This window comes from Prionailurus viverrinus, chromosome C2 (genome assembly GCF_022837055.1).
Source record: "Prionailurus viverrinus isolate Anna chromosome C2, UM_Priviv_1.0, whole genome shotgun sequence".
NCBI classification, from domain to species: Eukaryota; Metazoa; Chordata; class Mammalia; order Carnivora; family Felidae; genus Prionailurus; species Prionailurus viverrinus.
In genome coordinates this window covers 2,800,216-2,823,761 of record NC_062569.1, presented here as the reverse complement: position 1 = coordinate 2,823,761, position 23,546 = coordinate 2,800,216, and the positions used below count along the sequence as shown (strand labels likewise).

Sequence of the window (23,546 nt, the reverse complement as noted above, 5' to 3'; positions counted from 1 at the left end):
ATGAGTTCGAGCCCCACGTCAGGTTCTGTGCTGACAGCTCAGAGCCTGGGGCCTGCTTCAGATTCTGTCTCTCCCTCTCTCTCTGCCCCTCCCCTGTTAACACTGTGTCTCTCTGTCTCTTGAAAATAAATAAACATTAAAAAAATTAAAAAAAAAAAAGAAAAATATAGGGGCAAAATGGGGGGGGGGGATTTTAAATGTTCTCAAATTATAAAAATTGAAAGTGAGTGGAGGAGACCATCCTGTCAGGTATTGAAATACATCTGGCACCACAAAAAAAAAAAAAAAAAAAGTGAAAACCAAATAAATGCTCCAGATACAGACTCTATCACATTAAATATTTTTATACACTTAAAGGACGCATTTCTATACAATGGAGAAAGGAAAACAAATTTAAGAAATAGCTTAGAGATACCTGATCAGCAAATATAAAAAAAATTAGTTTATATCTGCAACTTATACCATAAGTCAAAATAAATTCTGCATCACTAAAAAAGTAAATATTTTAAAATCCTATAAAATATGGCAAAAAATAAAATAAAATATAAAATTTACATATATACAGGAATTTAAACTTTCTAAGCTTTCATCGATGGGAAAAATTCAGATATAATGCAATAAAAGATAACTTCTAAAATAATATAATAAAACTTAAGAGAAAAAGGATTAAAATGTGTTTAAAGGAAGATAAAGGGTTACTATCTATGTTATATCAGATGCACATGATCATCAAGTAAGATGCCCGATAGATGAATGAGCAAAGAATATGATCTGATCATCTATGCAGGAGGAATTGAAATTAGTAAACAAACATTTGAAAATGCTCTACCTTGCTGTGATCAAAGACAAACAAATTAAAATATTCATCGAGTACCATTTTATACCTATTATATTATCAAAAATAATGATAATACCCAAGGCTAAGCAGGTCCTGATGAAGTTAGTACACTTATACACTGTTGATTGCAATTTAAATAGATTCTGTCTGTAAATTTAGCTATATATATCAAAGGATAAAATACTAATTTTCTTGAATCCAGTAATTTCCATCACTAGGAATTTATGCTGAGGAAATAATCCAGAGAGGGAAATATTTGTGTAGGAAGGCATTTGTTTACTCCGGTAAAGAACAAAGGATAACTCAAATAGTTAAGAGAACTTACACTTTATGGAACATCAGACATTGGATGACAAGAAGGCTATGTAGCAATATGGGGAAAAAAAGGCTAATGCAAAGTACTGAATCAAAGGTGAAAAAAATATTAGGTTGAATCACATCAATTACCATTTTCATTGGAAAACTGTAAAATATTGAAAACTCCACATGGTTCAACCTAATAGTTCTGTCATGGGTACAGATAGGTAAACATAGTGCTTTCTAGAGACCGGAGCTATGAGGAAACACAAGAAGAAAAACAGGTGAAGCGATGGTAGTTTTCAAGGACAAACGTTTTAGCCTCTGTTGGTTTTCATGCTGTGGTAATATTATTTGAAAAATCAATTTTAATGTTAAAACATTAAAGACACGATTCCAATACAGATGGAGATATCTCTGGAAATAAGTTAAAAGACATCATTCCAGTATATCTTCCATTTCAAATTCTTTAATTTGCTGTACAAGAATCGAGGTATTAAGTGTTCAACTAAGGTAAGAATTTGTTTTGAAAAACCCTGGTCAAAAGATGTCAGCATTAGTAATAAGGCAACATAGGAGAGCACCAGGTTTTAGAGTCAAACCCCATTTATTACCCATAAGACGTTGGAAAAATTACTTTACCTCATTTAACCTCAGTTCCCTTACCTGTCAAATGGGGACAGTAATGGTATTTACGGCAAGGTTGTCATAAAGATTGCTTGAGATGATGAATATCAAATGCCTCTTTGAGTCTCTGGCAAATAGTAAGCATTCAACAAATCTGAGCGAGTACATCATTGTTAATGAACCAGCATAAATCTTTAAACAGCGACTAAAGTTAGACAAGAATATTCACAGGAGGGTACTTCTATATACATTAGGTTGGAAATTATTCCGACCTCATTTTTTTTTCTCTTGTCTTTTCTAAACACATTCTTAATCAAAACGGACCAGCCCACACTAGGCTATATGTAGAGTTATCTCCAAAATTAAAATGTAGAATACAGAGTTGGGAGTGGGCGCAAATGTAAGCTAGAAACAAGGTTTCCTTCTCTATCTTAACCTGTAAAACAAGAAGACAAAGTGGCCCCGGGCCGTAAAAGTACTCGGAATCATCACCTGTGGATGTGCTTTCTCGTTCTCTGGTGCAGTAAGATCCTGAAGGCCATACCTGACACTGGTCCTTCTCTGTCTATGCAGCATGTATTCCCTTGGGGGACTGCCCCTCCCACATATGGGGGGATCTGTCAACCACATGACATCCACCTCCTCCATCACAGGGGCAGTAGGCACCCAAGCTGAACAGCGAAATTCCCTCTTCGCAAACATCCCCTGAAAAGAAAGTCTCTCTCCTGAAATACTGAGTGAGAAGGTTCTAGGGTCCGGCCTTGAACTGGCAGGACCATGTCGGCTGACTTCAGTGGGCCTGTACTACTCTGTCCAGCTACCCCTTCCGGGGCCGACACACTCCTCTCCCCAGCCGCCAGAAGTGTTGGTGGCCAGTGACTCAGAACTGGGTCTTTCACTGGGACTTGCTTTCTGCCACAAGGAAATACATCATCAAGTTACGCTCCCTCCCAGAGAGTGACCCTAGCCACTACCATGGAGTTGGTGCTGTGACCTCTGATGGAGGAATAGAAAGCCATAGACTCTTTGCTTCCATGTGGCCGCAACTCTGACGGGTTCCAGAGCTTCTTACAGAATTAGCTGTAATTAGCTAATTACAGAATTAGCTCAGGATTAGCTGAGGCTTCGGTTGCAACCACTTCAGGGTTCATGCCCAATCACATCCTTCTCACTTCCCCACAGGTGTAATACCCAAGGGCTCTCCCCAGTAAACTCCCCATTCAAGAGTCTGTTTCCCGGGAACCCAAGCTAAGGCATTTGGCACTTGAACAGAGCCTGTCCCATAATGGTACCAAGAAGAGACAAGAAATAGAGAAATTCGCCAACGTCACTCAACCTTGTTGAATGTGCATTCAGCAATGAACACCTCGATAGTGCTACACCTAAAGCTAGCCCGCTTCTTGGTCTTCCAAGATACGTGAGTCAATATACTCCACGTTTCAGTTTAACTGGCTAAAACTGGGTGTTAATCTCATATGACTGAAGGACTCCTGACTAGTCTCATTACCTGCAATACTTAACACAGTCCTACGTACATGCACAGCGAGGAACAGTGTTTGTTGAATTTAACTTCTGCACGGCTTTACAGGGTTTCGTATAATGATGGCCTCATAAAGTGTTCTACCGAAAAGAAAAGTGGGAAAAATGATTGTATCATAAAACAAGCTTGGTAAGGGGTGCCTGGGTGGCTCAGTGGGTGAAGCGTCCGACTTCAGCTCAGGTCATGATCTCAGGGTTGGTGAGTTCGAGCCCCGCGTCGGGCTCTGTGCTGATGGCTCAGAACCTGGAGCCTACCTTGGATTCTGTGGTCTCTTTCTCTCTGTGCCCCTCCCCCACTCATGCTCTGTCTCACTCTGCTTCTCAAAAGTAAATAAATGTTTAAAAGAATTTAAAACAAGCTTGGTGCTACATACCATATGTACCCCCAGATTTTATATATATATATATATGTGTGTGTGTGTGTGTGTGTGTGTGTGTGTACATATTAAACATTCTGACCAATGTTGCAATAAGTTCTTTAAATTATAAATAAAACCTTTTAAACTTCCTTTTAGGCAGAGTTTACTTGGCCACAGAACATCGTGAGCACAGGTAGAGCACCCAAATAGGCTTAGTTTGGCTTACAGTTTGGAGACCACCAAATTTCAAACTTCCTCAGTTTGTTCACCGGCCCTCTTATGTCCTGGGAAGTAGCACAACTTGCACAATATTTATTACCAGTGACAGAGGAAGAGAGCAGCCTTGACCTTCTTCAACTGATTGTTTATTCCAGCCACCGTATCCAAGACTCTGACAAGCCTTACTCCTCCTACAGTACATTCCTTACAGTCTATAATTCATACAAAAGGAGACTGAGCCTGGAGGTTTGATCATTTTCCCCCAAAAAACTTCTTTTAAGCCTGGTTCTCCTGCCTCCCGATGCCCAAATAATGTCAAACATGCCATTCCTTGACAATTCCTTAAAGCCCTACACCCAGATGTCCAAATAGAAATGTCAGTCATGGGGCGCCTGGGTGGCGCAGTCGGTTAAGCGTCCGACTTCAGCCAGGTCACGATCTCGCGGTCCGTGAGTTCGAGCCCCGCGTCAGGCTCTGGGCTGATGGCTCAGAGCCTGGAGCCTGTTTCCGATTCTGTGTCTCCCTCTCTCTCTGCCCCTTCCCCGTTCATGCTCTGTCTCTCTCTGTCCCCAAAAAAAAAAAAAAAAAAAAACGTTGAAAAAAAAAAGAAACGTCAGTCATGACGACATCGCTCTCATCGCCTCTGAACCTCAAACACAAATCATTTCTTTTATCGGATGGCCCAGAGACTCAGGGTGCCCTGAGTTGGAAGATATACTAGTTCGCTGGTGGGAAGCAATAAACAAGGTATCCCTGGGCTTGTTTGCATCATAAGCCCAAAACGAGCCTAGGACACTCAGCTCTGTACATGTGCCCCCTGGGAAATTACTCTGGGTTATCGGAGAAGGAAAGACAGAAGCATGCAAAGATTAAAGGTGAAAATGAAACACAAGCCTGTCTGACTTCACAATTGTGGTCTTTCTACTTCACGCTACTTCTTGGATACCTGCAAATCCACGAAAGCAACGCCCTGGGGAAGAATTGGAGAACGGAAGACCCAGCCAGGGTCTAAAGCCCAATCTCTAATGCGTGGGGCTAGAGCTACTCCCTCCGGAAATGCCAGTTCAGGACAAAGCACTTTATTGGCCCAGAATTGCTGCCATAAAACTCAGCCTGTGTTAAACACCCAAAGGCTGAGCCATACCCTCGCTGAGTGATCAGTTGGCTTCCGTTTGATATCCTAGGTGTGAGGCTGCTTTGCTGGACTGAAAGACACCAAAGCTGGAGACGGGATGAAGAATCTGGAGTTGACACAGGGCCGAGGTGGACAGAAGGCTCTCTGGGGCACTGAAAGCTTGGAGAAATGACTGTCCATGGCTTCAGCTATTCACATGACTCCCAGCTGCAGTGGTTCTGATAAGCAAATTTACAAAACTGTGATTCTGTCCCTTCTTTGGTAATCTATCAATTTACCTGCCCTTTCAACATCCCATGTCAGATACTCCTTTCTAACCAACAGCTTCAGGCCAAGTCACTTTTCCCCCTTAGTGACAGTGAATGGAATCAATTCAAAGGTAGCCATCCCATTGGCTGGCCACGAACCGATAAATTTCCTAGATAATGTGAACTGAGACACAGGGACTGTCGCAAGTCAGGTGTTGGCACTGCAGCATGTGCTGAGGGCAGACGCGTGACGCAAAGCTGGATGCCAGCCAAAGCTATGGAGCTTCAGAGAGTGAGGGCCTCGCAGAGAAAGCGGGTATAGAAGAGGAGGACAGAGAAGATGTGCAGACAGGAGCAGACAAGAAAGAATGAAGCCCCAGAGAAAGACAAAGAGAACGACTGCCTGACAGCTCTCTGATATTCTGCAGAGCCTGCCTGTACTGCATACGGTTTGGATGTTATTTCCAGAAGCCTCAACATAAATCCTGTTTACACAAATTAGCCCAAGTCGGGGGGTTCCTGTGGCTGACCAAATGATTACCTCACTCGATGTAAACATATCCATGTGTTTAAAAACCGTTGGTTGAGGGGCACCTGGGTGGCGCAGTCGGTTAAGCGTCCGACTTCAGCCAGGTCACAATCTCGCGGTCCATGAGTTCGAGCCCCGCGTCAGGCTCTGGGCTGATGGCTCAGAGCCTGGAGCCTGTTTCCGATTCTGTGTCTCCCTCTCTCTCTGCCCCTCCCCCGTTCATGCTCTGTCTCTCTCTGTCCCAAAAATAAATAAACGTTGAAAAAAAAAAAAAAACCGTTGGTTGAGTGCCAGCCAGGCATGATCGTGCTAAGCGTTGTAGCTCCTCAGGTGAGGCAGTGGGCCCCCTCTCCTGGGAACCCAAGCTCAAAAATAGGTCCTTACTTTAGAACAAGTGTATACCATGTGTGCTAGGGACCTAAGAGAAGCGGTGTGCAATCTGCCTTAAGGGAGGGGAGCAAGAAAGGCTTCCCAGAAGAAGGACATGATGTCAGGCTGCTGAGCAAGAAGGACAGGAAAACATTTGCTAGGTGGGCAAGGAGAGCATCCCAGGAAGAATGAAGAACATCAACAAAGACAAAGGCACAAGCAAGTCCGGCCACACATGAGCACCATGGGAAGGGCCTTTGTTGTGTCGGGAACAAAGAGAGGAAGGAGACGGGACAAACAGGAAGAGAGGACTCTGAACCTATTAGCAACAATCAGCAAGAAAAGAATGCAAAGGAGTTTACGTTTTTATCTTTCACCCAAACAGGAGACTGTTGAACCTTTGAGAAGGAAACGATATGCGTACAAGTATTTTAGAGCAACGACTCCAATAGTGAAAGGGAATTAGGAGGCAGTGTTGGTGGTGTCAGAAGCACAAATTCGAAGCTGTTACAGTATTTTGAGCAAAAGAATTCCTTTACTAAGATGGGGAAGGTGGGGTTCAAGAGAAGGGTGCACATACGTGCGATATTGAGATAGAAGATATAGGACTTTAGTGCCTAAGTGTGGTGGGAAATGAAACAATCGAGGATGATTCTCAGATTTCTAGTGGAGTGACTGGGTGGACACAGAAAGCATCACTAGATTTAGTGAGATGGAGGTCCCTGGGGATCCCAGCCAGACCTATTATGGTGGGGACCAGATTAGTTGGCTGAGAAGTGTGGGTGGGAGGTAAAAAATGGAGACAGCAAGCACCCAAAATGCCCCAGAGAAGTTCGTACACGAAGGAGAGAGGAGAAACGGGTCTGTGGTTGCAGACAGAAGTGGGTTCGAAGATCATTTGAGGAAGCTTGTTTCTTGTTTTCATTTTTTAGTGGGAGACATTTGAGCATTTTCAATGTTACTAAGAATGATTCACAGGAGAGGGAGAATTTAGGGTTCAGGAGCAGGAAGGGACAAAGGCCAGTGTGTGACTCCAGAGACAAAGAGAAAGGGTGAGATTTGTGAGTCAAGATACTGTCCTTAAATGGATCTGGATCTGGGAGTGAGTGTGGCTACAGATGCGAATTTAGAAATGACGGCAAAAGCATGGTGGAGAGAGGCAGGTGTCACCCATGGGAGCACGAAGAGCAAGAAGAGAATAGAGACCATGGCCAAACACGGAGAGGTGTCCATGTCTAAGGAGTGGACAAAAGAAAGGAGGCCCCTTGGGAGACTGCGAAACAATGCCCAGAGGGGTCCTGGAAAAGAGGGAGGATCTATAGTCATGAACCCCCCCCCCCCCCCCCCGCCTTGTGTCTGGGTCACCAAAATAGCCTTCTGACTGATTTCCCAGCTACTTAATCCCTGACCCAGTGTCCCTGCCAGGACCACGGCAGGGGTGATCAGAGCAAACGTCAGGAGCAGTAGACATGGAACGTATCTTTGATGGGTAGAAACATAACAAGCCACCTGAGCCTCCATTTACCCCACCAGCTGCCTTCTGTGTGACTTTGGGCAAGCCTTCTTTTTCTTTCCATTTCACCTCTCCCATGTATAAAATAAGGACAACAACATTTTCTTTAACAACCTCATGGGTTGTCCTAAAAATTACATGAGTTACTGGCTGTGAGAATGTTCTAAACTCTGCAAAATCACAACACAGGCACGAAGAGTTATTATTAATCTTGCTTCACGGCTCATCTTTTCTCAAACAGTTCTACTGGCTCCCTGTCTTGGCTTCCAGCAGTGTAATGGATGGTTCTGTCACCACCCAAACACTATTGCCCTTTCCTTTTTGGGTCGTTCCAAATCTGAGTCACAGTTAAGCAAATGCAATGCGTTTTGCAGGTAGAGTTGGCAAGATGTGCTCCATTTGCTTTTGGCCCAGTCCTTTAATTGCGCTTGGAAGTAAACAGCAGATTACAGAAGGAAGAGGACAGTGTGATTTGGAAAAAGAGAGAAAAACGGAAACTGAAGTGGGTTTGGCTGGGAAGTAGGGAATACGTCACACAAACTTAAAATAATTGGGAATATGTGCAGTTGCCTAAAGGCATTCAGAGCTTAAGCCTCCTTGCTAAGGACACTCCTATGCCTAGGTTTCACTGCCTTCCATGATGTGACCCCATCATGGGTCACCGTTGCTTTCCTGCACTCATCATAAGTCTCCCCACTGTCCACGAACATGCCTATTTCTGCCTCCACACGTTTCCCCATTAGATGCCTCCCAAGAACAGCCTCTTAGCCTGCCCCAACTATGCCAGCCCAAGCCTCTCCTTACTCAGGAAACCTGACCTCCTTGTCCAAATTTTTCCAGAACCTAGACTCCAAACCACATTTTAGTGCATCGCTGGAGCCTCCCTGACGGCCATTATCTCATGTGCACTGGTCTTTTCTAACATGGACATTAAACAACCATTATGTTCGGGCTGCTTTTATTCAAGATGCATACATTTCCCAGTTTATACATAAGGAAATGAAGTCTCACGGAGCTAAACTGCCCAAAGTTGGCAGGTGTTGAGGCCTCCTGGGTATGACAGTAAAGTTCAGCCTCGTATTTCTCCTGACTTTGTCTTCCCCGTGGTGCCTCCCACAGCACCGGTTCCTAAGGAGCTCTGGGCATCTGGGAAAGAAGATGCCAACGTATAAAAAGCTGCTGAGAGGGAGATAAGAGGACCCTAAAAATCGATCCCTTGTTTCCCCAACATCTCTTGATTACAGAGGATACCAACCACATTGCAGTTCCTCACGCCGTAATACTAAACCAGAGTCCCAAATAGCTTTGGGGGAAATGAGGATGTCCTTTTCCCATTCACCATTAAGTAATGTTTGATTTTCTATATTTCTCATGTGACTTTAATCAGAGCGTGCAAATGTATGCAGACTGTGATTTTCACAACCTTTTAAACAGAATAATACTTTCTGTATCCCAGCACCTTAGCCCACCGGAGTGTTATTTGTGTTACTGTGAACTAAGATGCGGATTCGCCACAATTAGCCATCACCATGGTAATTTTATGCCTTTTGTGTTCAGTTTCTGTTGCATATGCTCATCAAGGAGATTGAAGCTTTACTGATGAAGCAAATTCATGACCTGCCTTTGGATGTAAGTGCATCAGATTTAAAGAAATGTTTTCAAATCCTGATGGCATCCCGTGTCTGGCTTACTTTTGAGAGAGAATTAAAATGTGCTGTCTTTTACTCCCTCGTCTTTGAGCTGGGACTGGCAGCTTCTCTGGCAAAAACATCATGGTTTCAGGGGGAACATAAGCCCCTAAGAGCTTTCAAACCCTCCAGGGGATCCCTCCCGTTTGCTTGAATGATCGCAATTACCGCAAGGTTCAACTGAACCTCGTTTCTTACATCAAGTATGAGGACAAGGGTGCAGCTGTCGTAGACCATCTGCAGTGATGACCCCCCAGTATACATGTGCCACTCCTCCCTGCAAGGAATCGATTTCCCTTACCCTTACATCTGGCCCCGGGACTTGTCTCGACTAATAGAATACGGCAAACACGATGTTGTACAAATTCGAATGTCAAGGCCCTAGGAGAACTGACAGTTCCCACTTGAATTCTTGTAGAACCCAGCAGCCATGAAGAAATATGATGAGGGCCCATCTGGAGATGGAGTCCCAGCCAGTCATTCTAGACACCTGAACCGAGGCAAGAAACATGTCAGGGAAGCTATTTTGGACATCCTAGCCCCAGCCAAACTCCCAGCTGAATGCAGACATAGCAGTGACCCCTGCCAACATCATGTAGAGCAGGAAAACCTCCCAGCTGAGCTCAGCCAGGCCACAAAATCATGAATTGTTAAATAGAATGGTGGTTGCCAGAGGATGGGGGAAGGGGGATATGGGGACTTGTTCAATGGGTATAAAGTTACAGTTGGGCAAGATAAATGAATTAGAGACTTGCCATACAACAAAGGGCCTATGATTAACAATACGGTGTTGTGCACTTAAAAAATCATTAGCAGGGTAGACTCATGTTAAGTGTTTCCACAACAACAACAAAAAGCAAAGAGATACAAGGAAACTAAACTTTTAGATATATTTATTACTTTGATTGTGGTAGTGATGCTATCTCAGGTGTATTTATGCTGGAACTCATCGAATCATATCATTCAATATGTGTAGTTTTTTGATGTATCAATTACACCTCAATAAAGCTGAGAAAGAAAGAAAGAAAGAAAGAAAGAAAGAAAGAAAGAAAGAAAGAAAGAAAGAGGAGGAAAGGAAAGGAAAGGAAAGGAAAGGAAAGGAAAGGAAAGGTGATGTTTTAAGCCACTTCATTTGGGGGTGGTTTGTTACACAGCAACAGCTAACTGATACAGCAGCTAAGGGAAGGAAGATGCAACAAGATCCCTGATCATCACTGTTACTGGGCAGAGCATGTACAGCCCCCACTTCTTCCTTGCACAAAACTTTCCCCTCCAACCAGACTCACCCACTGCCTCCATAAACTGCTTTGTTCAGCCTGCAAGATACATCTTGGATCTCACTCGTGTGGTTTTCTCTGTGTTGTTGTTGTTTACCCCTTTGCTCCCTCTCTCCTCTGTCCAGTGGGATTAACCCCTCTCCTCCTTTAAGCTCCTTTTAAGCTCTGTAGCTATCTTAATTATTTCTTGGGTCAGTATATGGTCAAGCTCTGTGTGCACCCATCTGCCTCTTCCATTTGTCCACACTGTTACTTTTAGTTCCACATTTTCAGTTTAAGAGCTGGTGTAGAGTCAGTTCTCAATCATGATTGCTGAATGAATGAATCAGGGCTTCCCACCTCTGTACCCTTGCCCTCACCTGGCCTCCCTTTGCTTATCAGCATCTTACATTTAATTTCCTCCACGAGATCTTTCCTGGACCCTCTTACCAAGTGACCTCTTATCCTGGAGCTTATTTTATACGTGTGTAAGACTCATTTATTTCAAGTCATCACGGCGGGGGTATTGGGAAAAGTGTTCAATTAGCAACAATTGCGCCTCGTATAAACCTCGTTGGCTACGATACTGTCACTGCGCAAAGCTATGTAAGACTTCTTTAAAAATTCAACGTTAAAGTACTCTTTAACACACCTGGTCCAGTTGCATAATGCTGCCACTTAGCCTTCACAGCCACCGGGCCACAGGGCTCAGCCCTTCTTCCTACAAGGCCGTCTCTGCTCTTCCCACTGCAGGGAACCCTACCGTGTAAGGGAGTTGCTGACCTAACCGATCAGAGACCACATCATTCATTCAGCGTGTCGCCATGTTGCCAGTGTGGGATCCCAGGCTCAATCCTTTCCTCCTGCCTTAGGCCTGGCCCCTGGAGTAAGTCTGCCCCATCCACCTTTTCCTTCCACCAAATAAGCCAGCAATGGATAAGCAGACCACTTGAAGGTTCATACCCCCCTCTCCAGGTACACCTTGGCGAATGGATCCCAAGATTTAGATTTTATAGAGTGGGTAAGGGAGAGAGATGTGGGAGTCCCCACTGGAGACCCAAGTCCCAGTCATATTCTTTATCCAGCTTGCATCCAAGAGCCCTATTGCAGTAAGCAGCTTCTGAGAGGCCCCCGGTGATCTCCACCACTTGGCGTTTGCACTCTGATGTGATCCCCTCCCAGTGAGGACGGTTGCCCCAATGGTGACTTGGTTCCAGCCAGCAGCACATGGCAGAGGTGAGAAGATGTCCCTGATGAGGCTGCGTAAAAGTGTCACATCATCTTGCTAACGGACTCTGCCCTTTGCTAGCTTTGATGACGTAAGCTGCCCTATTGCAGGGGTCCCCGTGACGAGGAACAGAGGGTGACCTCGGGCCAACAGCCGGCAAGGAGCTGAGGCTCTCAGTGTAACCTCATGTGAGTAGCTGAATTCTGCCATCGGCCACGTGAATGAGCCACGCAGACCCTTGCCAGCCAAACCTTCAGATGGGAATTGCAGCCCTTTGATCGCAGCCTCACGAAAGACCGTGAAACAGGGGACCCAGGTAAACCATGCCCCAAATCCTGACCCATAGACACCGTGAGATAATAAACGGGTGCTGTATTAGGCCACAAAGCAATATAAAATCAATGCAACCACACTGAGGGTTTGGGGTACCTGCTGAGAAATCAATAAAGCTCTACTTTGATTCCCATTGAATTATTTTGGGGATACTTTCCTTAAGATGGTATGAGGGATACCCTGATGGGTATGGGGGATGATAGGGAAGGGAGAATTTGGCCATGCCTGGATCCTAATATTTTCAAAATCACTCCCCAGTCTAGGACAGTATTATTAGTATCCCCATTTTAAAGTTAAGCAAACTCGGGATCACACAGGTTGGTATTTGCTCAAGTTTCTCACTCCTGCCAGTCCCCTAACTCCTAGCTCCTTCCCCTCCGACATAGCTGCAGCCTGGTACTTACTGTTGCTGCAGGATCTTTAAGCAAAGCTCTGCTTTCATTAATTACGCTGGAAGCAGTCCGAGAGCGGGCACTCCCTCGGGCATGTTTCTGTTCTCGGTGGCAGCACACAGGTGGCGTGGGGGGTGACACTAAGGCACAAAGATGCCTGGAGCTGCCCTGGAAGTACCCAACCCGGGCAAGCCTCTCCCGTGCCACCCAGCAGCATCTTTTCTGGGAATATACTTCAGTAGCCATCCAAATAAAGCAGTTCAGAGCTGAGATGTCTGCGAATATGCAGTGACCCAGCTATTTAACATGGATTGTTTTATAGTACGAATAAAATTGAGTGTTCTGGGAAGTGCCTTTTAAGTGAACGAGGTCTAAGTCCAAGGTTCTAGAAAGCTTTTAGTTTCAATGCAAACTCACGGGAAGGGGGAGGGACACCAGCGTTAAGGAGATGCCCCGCAGAAGGTGAAGGATCCAGACAGCCACAGACAAAGTTCAAAGCCCAAGGGCCAAGGGCAGGGCAGGCATGGTGGCAAGCCAACAGGAAAACGGTAGGTAACTACAGCTGGCCGGCAGGTGCATTCAACTCGAGACAGGCCGCAGGGGAAAGAGGAAGAACCGGGACGACAAATGTGAACTTGAAACCAGCCGTGTGCGACTCACTAGGACCGCGGGCAAGTCCCTCTGCCTCTCTGGATGCCGAGGCGCGGCTAGTACAGGCCACACAGAGCCGCCGTGGGGACGGGCGAGAAGGGGTGGCCTGCGTGTTTCGGGAACCGAAAGGGCTGTTACCTTCCTAGAATATTGGTAATGAGATAACCGAGGTCAGGGAGGGAGGGCAGGGAACAGGTGACGCACCTGCCCCATCGGCCCGGGGCTGCGCAGGGAGCCGGGCAATCGCGTTTTGGGTACTCCAGAACCCCGAACACCAGGGCGAGGTGAAACCCCCGGGGTTGGGGCAACGCTGGAGGAATGCTGGGACCGTTAGGATGCCGAAGTTGGGGGGAGGGCCCCCGCAGAGACGGGGCCCAGGCTTCCGGGGGAGGGGACGCCCCTGGCCAGCGCTGGTGTCTCCGAGGGGAGCAGCGAGGCTGGCCCTGAGCACTGACACAGCCACGCTGGGCATTCGGCTGCTGCCGCGGCCCGAGAGGGCGCTGCCGGTGGGGGGAGGCATTGCTGGGGTGCTGCCCTCCCACCCATCGGCAGGGAAACAGCAGCGAGCAGACCCTTCCTCCCTCTTGCGCCCCTGCTGGCAAATCCTGGCAGGGAGTCAGCGGGCAAGGCAGATCCGGGGTTCCAACGCCCAGCATCGCCCCGCCGAGCGCGGCATACCGGGTTCAGAGCTGGGAGTTGATGGCTTAGTACCTGGCACAGCGGCTGTCGAGCAAAGGTGGGGAAGAGAATGTCTGTGGTAACAGATTTCGTCGAAGGACTTGCCTCTAAGACCAGAATTCTTCCCAAGCTCCAAAGTCCACCTGGGCGCGCGGGAGGAAGAGAATTCCTGCAGGGCCCTATTCTCGTGGCTCCTGCCCTGTGACCCAAGAGGCAGGCAGAGCCATTTCTGTCCCCTCCCCGGCACGGTGACGGCACCCAGGAGCCAGCCGGGGTGGGCAGCCAAGCCGACCCTGGGGCGAGTCTCGGGGCCTCCTCCCACGGGGCCACGTTGCCAGCTTTGCAAACGTTTAGACAGCTGGGCTGTGAGGAGCACTGGGCAGCTTTAAAAATGGATGTGGGTCATTATTCTTTCATGAGCCACCACAGCCCAACAGCACAAGGCCAAAGGCATGCACGTGGGAGCCGCTGCGTGGGTGGGTCTGCTCTGCTCCAGTGCATTTGAGTCTCCGAAAGAAGGTTTAGAGATGGTCCCGCAAACGCTACACACGGCCGGCCACCAGAGCAGGTGCCACGGTGCAACAAAGACCGTGGAGGAGGGTCAGAGAGAGAGGGAGCCAGAGATCCAAAGCGGGCTCCGCCCTGCTGATGTGGGGCTCGAACTCACCGGCCGGGAGAGCGTGTCCTGAGTCCCCGCCACGCTCAGCCGCTCGACAACCGAACCACGCAGGCTCCCACCTTCCAGGGCTTCTTACTCACCTGCTTTCCCGTTAGCACATTCCAGAGCCTTACTTTCCGCTTTCCCGTCTCCCGCCTTCCATTCTTTTCTCTCTCTCTCCTTTTTCCTTGTCGTGCATTCCTGCTTCCCTCAATCCCCTTTTCCCTTTCTTGCGGGTCCAGTCCCTCTCCGTCTGTCTGTTATTCTTCCTCTATCTCTTCTCTATCTGCATGTGGACCTGTCTGTCCACATTTCTCTGCACGTGCATGCACAAGTGCGTGTGTGTCTGTGCGTGAGTGCACGCACGTGTGCGTTTCCCTAGTGCTTTCTACCCCCTCCGGCTTCTCCGCCTCCCTGTGGTCACCACTTTCAGCTCCAGTCTCTCCGGACGGAAGAACGAAGTGCCTTTTCCCCCTGGTAGAGGGGCAGGGGGTGGGGGGGTAGGGGTCTCAGTTTTATTTCCTTGCTCCCTCTGCCAATGAGAAGAGAGTGGGGCAAAGACGAGTTCAAGTCAGGACCCGAGTACAGAGCCCCAAGCATGTGCTTCACAATGAAACACAGATGCATAATTCAGTCCAACACATATTTGCCATGTGCCAGGCCACACGCTCACTCATTACTAGGGACTTGAAGATGAATCACATGGGGAGTATGTGCCACGGATCCCACGGTCTGGGGAGGGAAACAGCTCGGCGAAAGATGTTGCAAAGGGGCATCTGAGTCGGGCTGGGGAAGGGGTTAGTCAAGAAAGGCTTCCTGGAGGAGGTCAGGCTGAAGTTTGAAAAACGTGTAGGCATTAACCAGATGGAGAAATGAGAAAAGGGCATCCAAGACAGATGGCATAGCACAAGCAAGAGCATGGGGGCAACCAACCAACACACAAGCAAACAACTCGGCCAGGGTGTGCAGGGCCCCGCACGCAGCACGGGGGCCACTGGACCCAAGAACTGGTGCAGGCGGAAGAGGTGGGAGGTGGCTGCCTGGCACGAGGCCTCAGGAGCCAGGCTGTGGGGATCCCGCCAGCGCCCCTCCCGCTGCCCTCGGCGCTCGGTGCTCCACAGACAGCTGCTTCTGGCACGCGCCTGCACTCTGCCTGGGGGCAGCCTCTGGCCGATGGAGCCCGCTGGCCCCTATGCAGGGCAGACCACGGTGTCAGATAATTAACACTCCTGGGAGCAAACTCAGCCAAGGACCAGTGGGAGCCTTGGAGAAGAGCTGGGTTCGTCACCCCGTTCGTGGCAATTCCGAGGCCCGTTCTCGGCGTCTTGGGGCCCCTGCGGGATCGGGCTCCCATCCTCCACGGTGGTCGTCTGCTCACTGGCACACCCCGTATCAGCTGCCTGCCCTTCCCCATGTCGCATCCACAGCCCCTCCATCTCTCCAGTAAACCCCTGACTCAGACTGGTGCAGTCCCCGTGGGCACGAGGGAACCCACTAAGGCCTCTGGGAGGAACGGCAGTCCCACGTGCATTCTCGGAGGACACCCTGGTGACCGGTTTGGAGGGTAGGTAACAGGCCGCTACAATAACCCATCCTAGGGATGAGGAGGACCGCCCGGGGGCACCCAGGGCAGGGAGGAGAGTAAGGAAGGGTCAGGTGCAGAACACAGAGAAGAGCTAGGGTTGACGTGTCACAGCCTCTCCTTCAAAGAAGTCAACACGCTTTCATAATGCAGGGTGACGGAACCCGAGAAGGCAAGGTCTGCACCGAGGAGCCCCAGAGCGAGCTGCCTTGCATAGAGGGGGCCGGGAAGGAGGAAGCACAACCATCCTAGGGGCGGTTAATTCCCAGAAGAGCTGTGAAGAATGAGCTAGATCCCTGCAGGAGGCAGGGGTCGGAGGAATGTGGGGCCAGGCGGGCGTGACCGCTGAGCATCCACAAGTGGCCAGGATGGTTGGGGCATAGAGCAAAGAGTGGGGTGCCCCCGGTGAGGGCAGGAGGCACGTGCCACAGAACCCACTCCCCGGCTGTTCTTGTTCATCTGAGTCCAAACCCGCCCTGGGCCTTACCTGGGCACAAGCAGGGCTGAGTGAGGGGTGAGAGGCAGGAAGCCACAGGCCCGACCCCCAGAGAGGCCTAGGAGACGCCACCGGCTGTGCGTGGGAAGGTGTGTAGGTGGCTGCGATGCCAAACCCTCCCCACATCAGACCTCCCACCTCGCCGGTGGAGCCAGCTCTATCCCCCGGTTTGTGGGGATACGGCTGTCAACGGATGTCAGGGAAGTTCCCAGAGCTCTCGATGGAGGTGAGGGCAGCATTCCCAGGAGGAAACCCACAGAGTTTAAAATGTTCAAGCAAACGTACACAACTCCTATCCGCCAAACCTCCCGCAGGGTGGCTAAAATAGAGCAACACTGATTTATCGATTGGTCTCCCATCATTCCTCCGCTCACCTTCTACGGAGGTGACGTAACGGACCGAGATGGCCAGGAAAGGTTAAAGCAAAGAGAAAGCTAAGTGTCAGGTGGATCAGGGTACAGAAAGCATCCCCTGAAAGAAACTCCGTGGGTTCGTCGTCTGTCCTCCGTTGGTGTTCTGGCAAACGGCTCCTCATGTTTTCACCCGACTTGGAAGGTTTGCTTCTGAGAAGCAAGGAATTCTGAGGAAGGAAGGAACTAGCATCTGTCGACACCTCACTGCCCCACACGGTTGCCAGCTCTACAAAACGGGCCTCATTCCTTTGGTCTCGTAGATAAAGAAACTGTCCCAGAGATTTCAAGAACTTGCTTTCGACCAGTGGCGGCCAGAATTCACACTCACGCCTGGCTGATTCAAGTATTCAATATTGTTGTTTACCTAGAAGGCCATATTTGACTTACTCTGGGGTTAGAACAGTCTTGACGGTCTTTCCCACCCTGTTCAAAATGGCCGGTGTAAGGGGGAGTCAGGATGGCAGAAGAGCAGGAAGATTTTTTTTTTTTTTTTACCTCTCGTGTCCATGAAATACAGCCCGACCAACACTAAACCATCCTGCACACCCAGAAAACTGACCTGAGGATTAACACAACAATCTGCACAACCTGAACCACAGAACTCAGCAGATACGCGGCACGGAGAGGTGAACTGGGGGAGAGAGAAGCCCTGGAGGGCAGGGAGCTGTTTGGGGGGGGGGGGGGGAAGGGTGGAGATGGGGGCGAGGGGGGGGGGGCAGTGGAGAGTACGGGGAAAGCACCCCTCCCCAAAAGCAGCTGGAGAGAAGGTGGAAAAGTGGAAACAGCTGCAGGGACTGAACTTAAAAGGGAGAAAGGAGACAGGAGAGGGTTTAAGTTCCATTCAGACTCTAAAAACAGGATCGCAGAGTCTGAAACTCCGCGGCTCGATACCTGGCGGTGCTCTGGTGGGAAGGGCGAGTCCCCAGGAGCAGAGTCGAGTCTGGGGGTCTTCAGCCACGCGGGAGAGGCGGTTCCCCTGCCGGGAGGACACCTGGTAGAGGCTGTGTGCCCTCCCCGCCACAGGCAAAGGTGTCAGCGGACCCGGAGAACAACCGCACCCGCTGGTGCTGGAACAAGGCCGCTGGGGGTGAAGCCTGGCGCCAGATGTGTGTTGTGATTTCCCGGAATCCCTGAGGCGCTGCTGCTACACGATCGCGTCGACTTTTTCTGGGGCGGCTGCAGTTTCTGGGCGGCGGCGGCAGCCCGGTCCCTCGAGGATTCCTGGGTGCGGCCGGCACCGGCCATTGCTCGGGGAGACCCTCTGGCAGAGGCTCTGGGAGGGACAAAGCCGCAATCCCTCAGAAGTGAGGGGTCGGAAGACACAGCCGCGTCTGAGATCAAACTCAGCAGGGAGGTGCTGCCTGGCAACCTGACGGCTTGGTCACCGGCAGTATAAAAGTGGGGAGTGGACGGAAGCCGGAGACAAATGACACGTGCGCGATTGCAGGTCGCAGAGAGCAGAGTTCCACTACCAGAGGCTTGAGTAGCTGGGCCACACCATTTTCACCGCTCCGCGCATGCGCATACACACCTACAAGCGCCACAACAACCCACCGGAGTAAATGAGGCAGCGCCATCTAGTGGAGAATGGAGCTGTTACACTAAGCCCCGCCCAACAGGGCCAACTTCGCGCTTCAAGGAACACAAGTCTCTCCACCTGCTTGGTGCGCGGACTATAAAGCGCTTCGTAGTTTGACTTCTAGAGGAAAACAATGTAATCTCAATTGTATTTCAGTCTATTCACTGATCCATCTATTCAATTTTTTTTCTTTTTCCTTTTTCTTGAATACAGAAAGACAAAAATTTTATTTTTATTTTCCATTTTTATTAAAAATATTTATCTATTTTTTCTACTATATTTTTTACTTTTTGTAACTTTTTCAAATTCCATTTTACCTCCATCATGTGGTTGTATTCTATTTCATTGTATTCATTTTCTCAAATTTTCAAATGTTATCTGTTTTCCCCCTTTTTTCTCTAATCTATCAAGCTCCTTTCAATAACCAGACCAAAACACACCTAGAAACTAGCATCATTTATTTCATTTTTGTGTGTGTGTGTTGGTTTTGATTTTTAATTTTAATTTTTTTACCTTATCAATTCCTTTTCTCCCTTCAAAATGATGAAATGAAGGAATTTGCCCCAAAAGAAAGAGCAGGAAGAAACAACAGCCAGGGACTTAACCAACACAGATACAAGCAAGATGTCTGAACCACAATTCAGAATCACAATAATAAGAATACTAGCTGTGGTTGAAAATAGATTAGAATCCCTCTCTGCAGAGATAAAAGAAGTTAAAAACTAGTCAGGATGAAATAAAAAATGCTATAACTGAGACGCAATCTAGAATGGATGCCACAGTGGCAAGGATTGATGAGGCAGAACAGTGAATCAGCAATATAGGGGACAAACTTATGGAGAATAATGAAGCAGAAAAAAAGAGGCAGACTAAGGCAAAAGAGCACAATTTAAGAATTAGAGAAATCAGCGACTCGTTAAAAAGGAACAACATTAGAATCATAGAGGTCCCAGAAGATGAAGAGAGAGAAAAAGCAGTAGAAGAGTTATGTGAGCAAATCATAGCAGAAAACGTTCCTAACCTGGGGAAAGACAGACATCAGAATCCAGGAAGCACAGAGGACTCCCACAAGATTCAACAAGAACAGACAATCAGCAAGGCATATCGTGGTCATATTCACAAAATACTCAGGCAAGGAAAGAATCCTGAAAGCAGCAAGGGAAAAAAAGTCATTAACCTACAAGGGAAGACAGATCATGTTTGCAACAGACGTATCCACAGAAACTTGGCAGGCCAGAAAGGAATGGCAGGATATAGTCAATGTGCTGAATTGGAAAAATATGCAGCCAGGCTCTCATTCAAAATGGAAGGAGATATTAAAAGTTTCCCAGACAAACAAAAATTAAAGGAGTTTGTGACCACTAAACCAGCCCTGCAAGAAATTTTAAGGGGGACTCTCTGAGGGGAGAAAAGATGAAAAACAACAACAACAAAAAGTCCAAAGGCAACAAAGACTAGAAAGGACTAGAGAACACCACCAGAAACTCCAACTCTACAAGAAACGTAATGACAATAAACTCATATCTTTCAGTACTCACTCTAAACGTCAATGGACTAAATGTTCCAATCAAAAGACATAGGGTAACAGAATGGATTAGAAAACAAGATCCATCTATATGCTGTTTACAAGAGACCCACCTTAGACCTAAAGACACCTTCAGATTGAAAGTAAGGGGATGAAGAACCATCTATCATGCTAATCGTTGACATAAGAAAGCCGGAGTAGCCATACTTATATCAGACAATCTAGACTTTAAAATAAAGACTGTAACAAGAGATGAAGAAGGGCACTATATCACAATTAAGGGGTCTATCCACCAAGAAGACCTAACAATTGTGAACATTTTATGCTCCAAATGTGGGTGCACCCAACTATGTAAATCAATTAATCACAAACATAAAGAAACTCATTGACAAGAATATCATAATAGTAGGGGACTTCAACACCCACTTACAGCAATGGAGAGATTATCTAAACAGAAGATCGACAAGGAAACAATGGCTTTGAATGACACACTGGACCAGGTGGACTTAACAGATATATTCAGAACATTTCATCCTAAAGCAGTGGAATACACACTCATCTCCAGTGCACATGGAACGTTCCCCAGAATAGATCACATACTGGGACACAAATCAGCCCTTAACAAGTACAAGAAGACTGAGATCATATCGTGCATATTTTCAGACCACAATGCTATGTAACTCCAAATCAACCACAAGAAAAAATTTGGAAAGATAGCAAATACTTGGAGAATAAAGAACATCCTACTAAATAATGAATGGGTTAACCAAGAAGTTGAAGAGAAAATTAAAAAGTACATGGAAGCCAATGAAAATGACAACACCACAGCCCAAAAGCTCTGCAAAGGCAGTCATAAGAGGGAAGTATATAGCAATCCAGGCCTTCCTAAAGAAGGAAGAAAGGTCTCAGATACACAACCTAACCTTACACCTTAAAGAGCTGGAAAAAGAACAGCAAATAAAACCCAAAAGCAGCAGAATACAGGAAATAATAAAGATTAGAGCAGAAATCAATGTTCTCAAAACCAAAAAAAAAAAAAAAGTAGAACAGACCAATGAAACCAGAAGCTGGTTCTTTGAAAGAATTAACAAAATTGATAAACCTCTAGCCAGTTTGATCAAAAAGAAAAGGAAAAGACCCAAATAAATAAAATCAAGAATGAAAGAGGAGAGATCCCAACCAACACAGCAGAAATACAAACAATAATAAGAGACTATTACGAGTGATTATACACCAATAAAATGGGCAATCTGGAAGAAATGGACAAATTCCTAGAAATATATACACTGCCAAAACTGAAACAGGAAGAAATAGAAAATTTGAACAGACCCATAACCAGTAAAGAAGTCTAATTCGTAATCAAAAATCTCCCAAAAAACACTAGAGTCCAAAGCCAGATAGCTTTCCAGGGGAATTCTACCAAACATTTAAGGAAGAGTTAACACCTATTCTCTTGAAACTGTTCCAAAAAATAGAAATGGAAGGAAAACTTCCAAACTCTTTCTATGAAGCTAGCATTACCTTGATTCCAAAACCAGACAAAGACCTCACTAAAAAGGAGAACTATAGACCAATTTCCCTGATGAACATGGATGCAAAAGTCCTCAACAAGATATTAGCCAACCAGATCCAACAATACATTAAAAAAATTATTCACCACGACCAAGTGGGATTTATATCTGGGATGCAGGGCTGGTTCAATATCTGCAAAACAATTAATGTGATTCGTCACATCAATAAAAGAAAGGACAAGAACCATATGATCCTCTCAATAGATGCAGAGAAAGCATTTGACAAAATACAACAACATTTCTTGATAAAAACTCTCAAGAAAGTAGGGATAGAAAGAGCATACCTCGAGATCATAAAAGCCATATATGAACGACCCAACGCTAATTATCGTCCTCAATGGGGAAAAACTGAGAGCTTCCCCCCCTAAGGTCAGGAACAAGACAGGGATGTCCATTCTCGCCACTGTTATTCAACATAGTATTCGAAGTCTTAGCCTCTGCAATCAGACAACACAAAGAAATAAAAGGCATCCAGATCGGCCAGGAGGAGGTCAAACTTTCACTCTTCGCAGATGACATGATACTCTATATGGAAAACCCAAAAGATTCCACCAAAAAACTGCTAGAACTGATTCATGAATTCAGCAAAGTTCCAGGATATAAAATCAATGTACAGAAATCGGTTGCATTCCTATACACCAACAATGAAGTGACAGAAAGAGAAATCAAGGAATTGATCCCATCTACAGTTGCACAAAAAAAAACATAAAATACCTAGGAATAAATCTAACCAAAGAGGTGAAATATCTATACACTGAAAACTATAGAAAGCTTATGAAAGAAATTGAAGAAGACAAAGAAATGGAAAAAGATGCCACGCTCCTGGATAGGAAAAACAAATATTGTTAAAATGTCAATAATACCCAAAGCAATCTACATATTCAATGCAATCCCTACCAAAGGAACACCAGCATTTTTCACAGAGCTAGAACAAATAACCCTAAAATTTGTATGGAACCAGAAAAGACCCCGAATAGCCAAAGCAGTCTTGAAAATGAAAACCAAAGCAGGAGGCATCACAATCCCAGACTTCAAGCTATACTACAAAGTTGTAATCATCAAGACAGGATGGTACTGGCACAAGAACAGACACTCAGATCAATGGAACAGAATAGAGAACCCAGAAATGGACCCACAAACGTATGACCAACTAATCTTTGACAAAGCAGGAAAGAATATCCAATGGAATAAAGACAGTCTCTCCAGCAAGTGGTTCTGGGAAAACTGGACAGCGACATGCAAAAGAATGAACCTGGACCTCTTTGTTACAGCATACACAAAAATAAACTCAAAATGGATGAAAGACCTCAATGTAAGAAAGGAAGCCATCAAAATCCTCAAGGAGAAAGCAGGCAAAACCCTCTTTGATCTTGGCCGCAGCAACTTCTTACTCAACACGTCTCCAGAGGCAAGGGAAACAAAAGCAAAAATGAACTACTGGGACCTCATCAAAATAAAAAGCTTCTGTACAGTGAAGGAAACAATCAGCAAAACTAAAAGGCAACCATAAGAATGAGAGAAGATATTTGCAAATGACATATCAGATAAAGGGTTAGTATCCAAAATCTATAAAGAACTTATCAAATGCAACATCCAAAAAACAAATAATCCAGTGAAGAAATGGGCAAAAGACATGAATAGACACTTCTCCAAAGAAGACATCCAGATGGCCAACCAACACATGGAAAAATGCTCAACATCACTCATCATCAAGAAAATACAAATCAAAACCACAATGAAATATCACCTCACACCTGTCAGAATGACTAACAATAACAACTCAGGCAACAACAGATGTTGGTGAGGATGCGGAGAAAGAGGAT

The 23,546-nt window shown here is 46.6% G+C and overlaps 1 long non-coding RNA gene and 1 pseudogene across 2 annotated transcripts in view; both read right to left on the bottom strand.

Moving 5' to 3' along the window:
- LOC125175547 (uncharacterized) overlaps positions 1-18,545 on the bottom strand; it is a 343,167-nt gene extending 324,622 nt beyond the window's left edge. For both annotated transcript variants that reach the window (XR_007155869.1, XR_007155868.1), the window contains exon 1: positions 17,940-18,545. This is a non-coding gene — a long non-coding RNA (uncharacterized LOC125175547). The remainder of the gene's footprint in view (positions 1-17,939) is intronic.
- Positions 11,098-11,221, bottom strand: LOC125175935 (uncharacterized; annotated as a pseudogene).
- Positions 18,546-23,546: the final 5,001 nt, after the last annotated feature.